At 40.1% G+C, this 9324-nt stretch overlaps 1 protein-coding gene across 2 annotated transcripts in view; it reads right to left on the minus strand.

Annotated features, from left to right (window-relative positions):
* Positions 1-8948, minus strand: part of ndrg3b (ndrg family member 3b) — a 62443-nt gene extending 53495 nt beyond the window's left edge. The window contains exon 1 of one of the 2 annotated variants that reach the window (XM_084097983.1): positions 8800-8948. The gene's annotated coding sequence lies outside the window, so the exon portion shown is untranslated. The remainder of the gene's footprint in view (positions 1-8799) is intronic. The other variant, XM_084097980.1, reaches the window with a different exon arrangement.
* Positions 8949-9324: the final 376 nt, after the last annotated feature.

The following is a 9324-nucleotide window of genomic DNA, read 5'->3' on the forward strand; positions in this document are numbered from 1 at the left end:
TTTTACTGTTTGCAAGCAAAACATTCAAACTCCCGCCCTCACCTGTGCCACGCATCGTTATTGGCTGGGATGACACACTTCCTGGCCAAAGGTTGCAGCCCAAAAACCTCCCAAACACAGCAATAGAAGAATAAAATACAGAAAACACAGGCACAGGGCAGTGTCTCTGCAGACACAAACATCGCACACACATTTCTAGTGGATCACAAGAAATGACTGAGAGGCATTATTTTTGTATGAGTCTAGCCTATACTTTTCTCTGGTATGGGAAATCAATGTTTACAGGGTATGAACGAAGAGGAAAGGACACTTCTGTAATACCTATGTGCAGCATAATATAACAGTAGCCCTCCCTTGGACAGAGAGTGTCTACTTTCTTTATTTCCAGGATCAGGTAACTGGACCTCAGAAAACCAGCCCTTTCAAAACAGTACAGCAGAGTCTACAATTACAATCGAGCTGAAAGACACACACACACAGAGAGAGAGAGGGGGGCAAGGTAGGACAAAAGGACTGCATGTTATATAGAATTCAACAGTTGCCAAACACAAACAAAATGGCCTCTTAAGATTATGAGAATTTTACAGCTCTGTAGAGTTGTAATCTGGTTAACAACTGTATTGCCTCCCAATGGATATCGGAAGACAAGACAACGGTTCAGCTGTCATGTTTCAGATAAGAGAGAATTCTGGATGATCTGAGGATATCTTCTCATATCCACTTATATAAGAGCTCCACTCTTCCACTCAAAAAAGGGTTTGACAGTCACATTTACTGAATGGGAGACTAGTTATAGAGCATATTTAAAGAGGCTGTATGGGAAACAAACTCCCACATGCTTTTTTATGATGCAAATTTAATATTTGCTTTCAATTTTTTAATACTCTGTCTCCTAGTGCCTGACTAACTTTATCATTAACTGTAGTTACAGCTAAAGTGTCAAGGGACCCAGTCCTGAGGGGTCCCATTCCGGCAAAGCTAAAGCAATTTTCAGTTTCAGATTTGCAATCATGAGTTTAACAAAAGCAGACAATTATTCCATTTTCTAAATGCATGTTATTAATCTTATTGTGAACGATTCATCCATGTATACGTTTCATCTTTTTTTCTTTTTTCTTCTTCTTCTGGTAAAACAAATTTCTCTCTGAAAATGTATGTAGGACTTCTCCAAACATTTAGTCTGCTTAAACGTTTTCTTACAAACGACTGCAAGTTCATATCCAGACCTGCCTCCATCCAATCAGTTCCGATGAATTGAAACAAAACCCCATTCTGCATTTATTTCTTTTTCAATAAACCATTTCACTCAGATATCAGTCACAATACCGTCCCCTTGGTACTTTAAAGACCCAATCACTTTGAAACTAATTCTTACCAAGTAGGCCTTCATTACAAACAAAAAAACAGTTTTATTCTATACATTAATTTTTGCCTGTGTTTCCAAACAGCTTTAATTCTTATAAGTTACAGGTTACACATTAACAAATTACCAAAACGAAACGTGGATGATTATTTTGACCATAAAAGTACAGACAGACTGATAATTGCTTGGACTGGATTTGTTTTTGTTTTTACAAATATTATTACTTTGACCTAATCAGTTCTTTAATACCGTGTTTACTGACAAACAGGACCATTTGGTATTTACAGGTAAAGTAACTTATTTCATGTATTTATTGCATTGACAGAACCCCTAAAAAGATGAAAATAAATTCAGCCATTTAGATATTGCTAATATTTGATGTAGTTTAAGTCTAATGATTATTTGTTATTATTGTGTCAAAAAGGAGAAATATTGGACAATTAGACGATCAGTATTGGCCATTCTCTCCACATAAAGCTTAAAGCATGTCCAGAACTAAATGAAGGGTGGCGTAGCATGTCAATCCAACTGTTAACAATACAAAGTTATTGTTATTGCAAGGCGTTCAGTGAAGGGGTTCTCATTTAGTCAAGTCACCTTTATTTATATAGCGCTATTTACAATACAGATTGTTTCAAAGCAGCTTTATAGTGATAACAGGAAAATAATGCAACAAAGTTTGTTTCGGCTGTACAGCAGCTCTAGAAGAAAATAGTGTCATAGTCCAGCTTAAAGGGATAGTTTACTTTGAAATTAAATTATGGTATGTTTTAGCTTACCTCAAGGGCATCCAAGATGTAGGTGTCTTTTTTCCGCAGTAGTTTCAATTTTGATATTTTTAGGTCAAACCGTTCTTGTCTGTCAGTCATTTAATGCAGGTCTGTGGTCACTGTCTCAAAGAGCATGCACAGAGTCCAAATTAAAACAATTCCCCATCGTAAGTACACATTGATGGCCTAAGACACGAAACGAGCGGTTTGTGTGAGAAAACGAACAGTATTTATATCGTTTTTACCTTTTGTACACAGCCACGTCCAAGTGATCTGAGGGCGCGGGCGCTTCCTAGTGTGTGACGTGTGCACAGACTGGTGCATAGATATATACACTAGATGTCGCCTTGTCTATGGCAGTTCATTGGAACGAATGTCTTTAAGGCGACATCTAGTGTGTATTAGCGTGTCTTAGGCCATCAATGTGTACTTACGACGGGGAATTGTTTAATTTGGACGATGGGGAATTGCTTTAATTCCCCTCTCTGGGACTCTGTGCATGCTCTTTGAGGTGGTGACCATAGACCTGCATTATATGACTGACAGACAAGAACGGTTTGACCTAAAAATATCAAAATTGAAACTACTGCGGAAAAAAAAAAAGACACCTACATCTTGGATGCCCTTGAGGTAAGCTAAAACATACCAAAATTTAATTTCAAAGTGAACTATCCCTTTAAGTAAGTTCGGTATTGATTCATTTCTGTTATAAAAAAAGTTATTAATTTAGTTCATTTCTTTACAGCCTTTCTGGAGAAAACTGTGATGTCAACGCCCAGCTCAGTTCAGTTCTCATTTAATGGTGTCAATGCAGGTAGATCAATAATATTGTTGAATATAAGTGTCCCCAACTAAGCAAGTCAAAGGCAACACCTACAATTTGTCCTAATGGTGCGAGAGAACAGACTTGTCTTCTTCACGCTGTGCCACCTAGTCAGACGTTCCCAGATCAAAGAAACAGGGCTTAGTGACACACACTCGTGTCTGAAATGATATGCTGCTACAGACAGATCCTAATCCACAGGCCTGTCCTGCCAGCTGGTTTGAGTTGTTAGCTCTGAGTATGTCTATACAAAAAGGATTTAGAAGTCAATTAAAAGACTAAAACAACTGAACATGAAACTCATTAGACAAAGCGTGTAGCAGCATTCTGATGGCAGGCTTGAGTGCCAAGACAAAGAAATCATGGGGTTTTCTCTCTAAAAAAAAACATAACCTAATAATCCAATTAGGATTATGAAAGAAAACTCCATCAAATACTTCCACTTCTAGCTGGATTGCAATCTGACAGCTGCTTTTTCCCCCTGGAAGTGATCAGATAGGTGGCGACAGATAAACAACAGCTCTGCCCGTGAGGAGCCTCGGTTGCTCCAGGAATCCAGCGGAGGCCATGCGCTCCAGTCCTCCCATGGGGGACGCCACCAGAAATAGAAGCAGGCGTGGATTGATTGAGGCCTGTGAGGAGCACAGCCAATGGAATTGAAGGAACCAGAGTAAACACACAACAGCTGTCACCCAGGGAGGTTGTTGGCATAGCAATGGGAGGAGAGTAACCCAATCAATAGAACAACAAGTGCGACCTGTCCAGCAATGTGCTTGGTATCCCTTCCTGTAGTGCCATCTATATAATGAAAATGATAACATTAAAACATCCAAACAGTGCGAGAAACTATGGCTCCTTTAATAAACAAAACAAGGTCCAAAGATTCTCAGCAAAAAGACCGAAGGCCTACTTAAAGCTCCCAGCAGTTTTCCGTCAAAACAAAAGTTTGGTGGTTTAACATTTGAAAATGAATTAAGACAATTAAACTGAGAAATTGTTGTAATGTGAAATACATTACATTGATTGGAGAGAGAATCGCGATGCATACTGAAAATCTCAAAATCGATCCAGAATCGTTTGAAGAAACACAATGCCTCGATTTATTGTCCCAGCCCTAACCCCCACGGTATATATTTTAATAATAAAGTGAATATCATAAACATTCACGTAATTGACTATTCGTTTAAATGAACATAGAACCTAAAAACATCCATGTGCTGTCATCTCCTGTAGCCCTGGCAGTAAATCATCTCCCCTGCAGGAGTGAGATTAGGCAGATAACACAAGTCCTCCTGGGAATCATCTCCATGGGGGCACAGGCATGATTAGGCTCTTTAAAACACGTCTGTGAAGGTGCGCTGGTATGCCATTCCTGCCTTCTCTTGTGGCACCTGAAATGTTTGGAATGATGGAATGCATGATCTACTTCATGAGACAGTGGCCATTTAAAGTGTGCCCGACTGATTGGCACGGCTTACATTGAATGTAAGCTATATCAAACATGTTTAGGAATGTCCATCAACCTAATGCTATGAATTATTGCAGAGGACCCCACAACTTAAAGTGGTTCCTTAAAAAGGTTCCTAATTTTGTTTTGGAGGTCTCCTACAATAGGGTTTACATGCATCCAAGAAAAAAAAAAAAAAAAAAAGTTCACTTTATTTGTGTCATAATATACATTGCAGCTTTACCTCTTTTCTCACAGTGTCTGAAAAGGATCGATCAAGGATCCAGTTTCTCTTTTCCAAGAGCATACCCTGCTATTCTGATTGGTCAGATGCCCCAGTCTGTTGTGATTGGTCTACTTTGCTCTGATTGGTCAGATGGCCCAGTCTGTTGTGATTGATCTCTGCTCTGATTGGTCAGATGCCCCAGTCTGTTGTGATTGATCTACTCTGCTCTGATTGGCCAGATGGCCCAGTCTGTTGTGATTGATCTACTCTGATTGGTCAGATGGCCCAGTCTATTGTGATTGATTTCTGCTCTGATTGGCCAGATGGCCCAGTCTGTTGTGATTGATCTACTTTGCTCTAATTGGTCAGATGGCCCAGTCTATTGTGATTGATCTCTGCTCTGATTGGCCAGATGGCCCAGTCTGTTGTGATTGATCTACTCTGCTCTGATTGGCCAGATGGCCCAGTCTGTTGTGATTGATCTCTGCTCTGATTGGCCAGATGACCCAGTCTGTTGTGATTGGTCTACTTTGCTCTGATTGGTCAGATGACCCAGTCTATTGTGATTGATCTCTGCTCTGATTGGTCAGATGGCTCAGTCTGTTGTGATTGGTCTACTTTGCTCTGAAATGGTCAGATGGCCTAGTCTGTTGTGATTGATCTACTCTGCTCTGATTGGTCAGATGGCCCAGTCTATTTTGATTGATCTACTTTGCTCTGATTGATCAGATGACCCAGTCTGTTGTGATTGGTCTACTCTGCTCTGATTGGTCAGATGACCCAGTCTGTTGTGATTGGTCTACTCTGCACTGATTGGTCAGATGGCCCAATCAGATGGCCCAATCTGTTGTGATTGGTCTACTTTGCTCTTATTGGTCAGATGGCCCAGTCTGTTGTGATTGGTCTACTCTGCTCTGATTGGTCAGATGGCCCAGACTGTTGTGATTGTTCTACTTTGCTCTGATTGGTCAGATGGCCCAGTCTGTTGTGATTGGTTTGGTCTACTCTGCTCTGATTGGTCAGATGGCCCAGACTGTTGTGTTTGGTCTACTCTGCTCTGATTGGTCAGATGGCCCAGACTGTTGTGACTGGTCTACTCTGCTCTGATTGGTCAGATGGCCCAGTCTGTTGTGATTGGTCTACTCTGCTCTGATTGGTAAAATGACCCAGTATGTTGTGATTGGTCTACTCTGCTCTGATTGGTCAGATGGCCCAGTCTGTTATGATTGGTCTACTCTGATTGGTCAGATGGTTCAACCTGTTGTGATTGGTCTAGGGCTGTAATCAACCAAAGAAAATCTTGGTCGACTGAAGCCCTGAATTTTTCGACTAAAAATCGACTAAAAATGACGTTAGGAAAAAAAACGTTAAATTAATCAGCTGTGCACTGTGCGCAGTACTTGGTAGCCTTGTTGTCCGCCTAAATGAATTATAAACATAAAAAACTAGTAGGCTATTTGCAGTATATTAAATCGTTTTTGACCTAATTATTTTGCACTGAAATGAGTCTGACACACGAGTCTGTCGGCTCTAGCTTTGCATCACGTGCACCTGCGCAATATCATAGCCTATGATTTCCGAAAATAGTACTGTGTTGTCAACTAGTGATATCATCACAATAACTTTTAAGGAATATGCAACATAATTTAGACAATTGTTTTTGTCATATGTATTATAATAACTGACAGACACTATCATTTCAGCCGCTCTGTGCAGCTCGCGCACAGAGCGAGGCTGAACATAGGAGCTCAGCTTCGCGGCTGAGACACGAATAGACTAACTTAAAGCTTTTACTCTTAAAGGAGAACTCCGGTCAATTTTAACATTGAGCTCATTTTTTTGTAAATTTGGAGTGCTGTCAATACAGAGAACAATGACAAAAATCGGTGTTACCTACACCATGTTATCCTCTTTTTAAAATTTGAACCCTGTTGACTTCAATGGGGCAAGTTTTAAACCTGCTTTTAGCCTCTTAACATCCTTGATGTGTCATTACAAGTGCACAGCCAATGTGAGTGATTCCTTCGGAGTGAACGCGGGTGAATCTGACTGCAGTAGATGTGAAAGATATGAATAAAAATTATGTTATTTCAGCCAGCGCACATACCTGTATTTACATCCTGTTTTCGGTCGAAGTCCATAGTAATCGATTGTCGAGTTCACGCGCGTGATCATAGGTAACTAAACCTATGCGCGTGAACTCGACAATCGACCGAAAACAGGATGTAAATACAGGTATGTGCGCTGGCTGAAATAACATAATTTTTATTCATATCTTTCACATCTACTGCAGTCAGATTCACCCGCGTTCACTCCGAAGGAATCACTCACATTGGCTGTGCACTTGTAATGACACATCAAGGATGTTAAGAGGCTAAAAGCAGGTTTAAAAACTTGCCCCATTGAAGTCATCAGGGTGCAAATTTTAAAAAGAGGATAACACGGTGTAGGTAACACCGATTTTTGTCGTTGTTCTCTTTATTGACAGCACTCCAAATTTACAAAAAAATTAGCTCAATGTTAAAATTGACCGGAGTTCTCCTTTAAACACAAAAGGCACGTCCACTTTAATAAAAAAATAATAATATTTATTAAAAAAACAGATCAAGTAATAATATTCAGCAAACCTTCTAGTAGCCTACTTTCTTCAATCTGTCTCTCTTCTCCGGTGGGTCGGCCTAATCCAAAAGAAGTGAAAACAAGGGGGGTGTTCTGAAGACAGACTGTTACCTGTGAAACAGGGGTGCTCTGAAAACACCCCCATTAGCAATTAGTGCTTTCCACCTGATGAAATGAACGCGGCAAAAAAAATCGACCAATCAGAATTTTGGTCGAGCCAGAACGCATCGACCAAATAATCGACTAATCGACTGGGAGATTACAGCCCTAGATTGGTCTACTCTGCTCTGATTGGTAAAATGACCCAGTATGTTGTGATTGGTCTACTCTGCTCTGATTGGTCAGATGGCCCAGTCTGTTATGATTGGTCTACTCTGATTGGTCAGATGGTTCAACCTGTTGTGATTGGTCTACTCTGCTCTATTTGGTCAGATGGTTCAATCTGTTGTGGTTGGTCTACTCCACTCTGATTGGTCAACTGATTGCAGCTAATGTCGGAAATGAATTTAAATTGCAAATGTCCTTTTGTGGTTTATGCCCAAAAAAATGGGACTGACTGACAGTTCAGAGGTCAAATATATCATACAACTGCTATCTATAGCTAATATCCTTCTGTTGGCAAAAGAATGTGGCGCTGTCCAAATAAAAAAATTTATTTGGCCCACTTGTTAGTGAACAGCCCTGTTCTAGAGCATCTGGACAGATGGCACTAATCAAATAGCTTTGCTAGTGTGGTGTTGTTTCTCTTGCAGTATTTTGGGTAACTAGGTTAGCAGACCTTTTATAAAACACACACAGGCAGAGATGCCCCACAATCTGCCCTGGGGTATCTACGGCAATACAGTATGTATTACCAATTTACAAATGATCCTAGGGCTTAAGTTGTATAACAGTTAACACATTTGAGAAAGAATATTATAGAATGACGCACACCGACTGACTTCAGCAACAACGATAAGAGTTTCGACTCAATTTTTTTACACCCTATGCTTCTAAAACACAAATATATATTTCATCAACAAACACAAAAATCGTACAGTCTCCCACCCTGAAGAGGCTAAAGTCCAAACAGCTTTGATCCTGGAAGTGCTCGGAAGAAGTTAAACTTAACAGTTCAGAGTGCTAAACACGCTCAAACAAACAAAACAAACACTAAATAAAAAGAACAATCACATCATGAATCAAATGTTCCCAATTCCATCGAATAGTCTGATTTTACAACAAATACGTACTGTCTAGATATGACAGCACTAGCTCCTGTCAGTTATCAGTCTTTACACATCCAGGCTTCAAGCAGTAACGAGGAAAGAGGCGAACATGATACCGTTACCTTCCTCCATATCTATTATTGACAAAATAGCTCTATTATTAAGTATTATTGACTGAGCGTCCGTTAATAAAGCCGTTAAGTCTCGTTCTTTCGATGTCTAGCGCTAGCCTGCTGTTAGCTCGCGTGCACGCACGCAGTGCTCGCGCAAGAACTGACCAACTCACTGACTTTATGATATACATTCAAGCCAGCACTTCAAAAATGAAAAGATCACTGCTCACCCGTTCTCGAAGATCAAAATGTGCTGGATAAGACCTGAACGCGTTGCCCGGGGTGAATTGTGCAGCGTTTTGTGGTTGTAGTCACTGGAGTGTGTGTGTGTGTGTGTGTGAGTGAGAGAGAGTGATCTAGTTGCTTCCTCGCGCTGACGGAGGAGGAGCTCACGAGACACTCCAGTCAAACACGCGCGCGCACACTCTAGACAGGACAGGTGTCGTCATGACTTCAAAAGCCCACATTTTACTTACTTTATAAATTTTTTATATATAATAGCGTGTTGCTAAAACATTAAAGACATTTAAAAATCTTCTTCTACCACACACACCAGTAATTAGCAAACGTGGGATGAAGGGCCTAAATAGACTTCCAACAAAGTACTATCCGGTCAATTAAAGTGCAAAAGCATTTTAAATTAAATTTTATAATATAAATCCATATCAGAATATTTAAACATTGGCTAGATGTTATTAAATCTAACCATGCATTTTAAGAGTTTTCTTTATCTATAGAATAAAAAAAGTTGGATT

This window comes from Abramis brama (genome assembly GCF_963993115.1).
Source record: "Abramis brama genome assembly, chromosome: 22".
NCBI lineage: Eukaryota > Metazoa > Chordata > Actinopteri > Cypriniformes > Leuciscidae > Abramis > Abramis brama.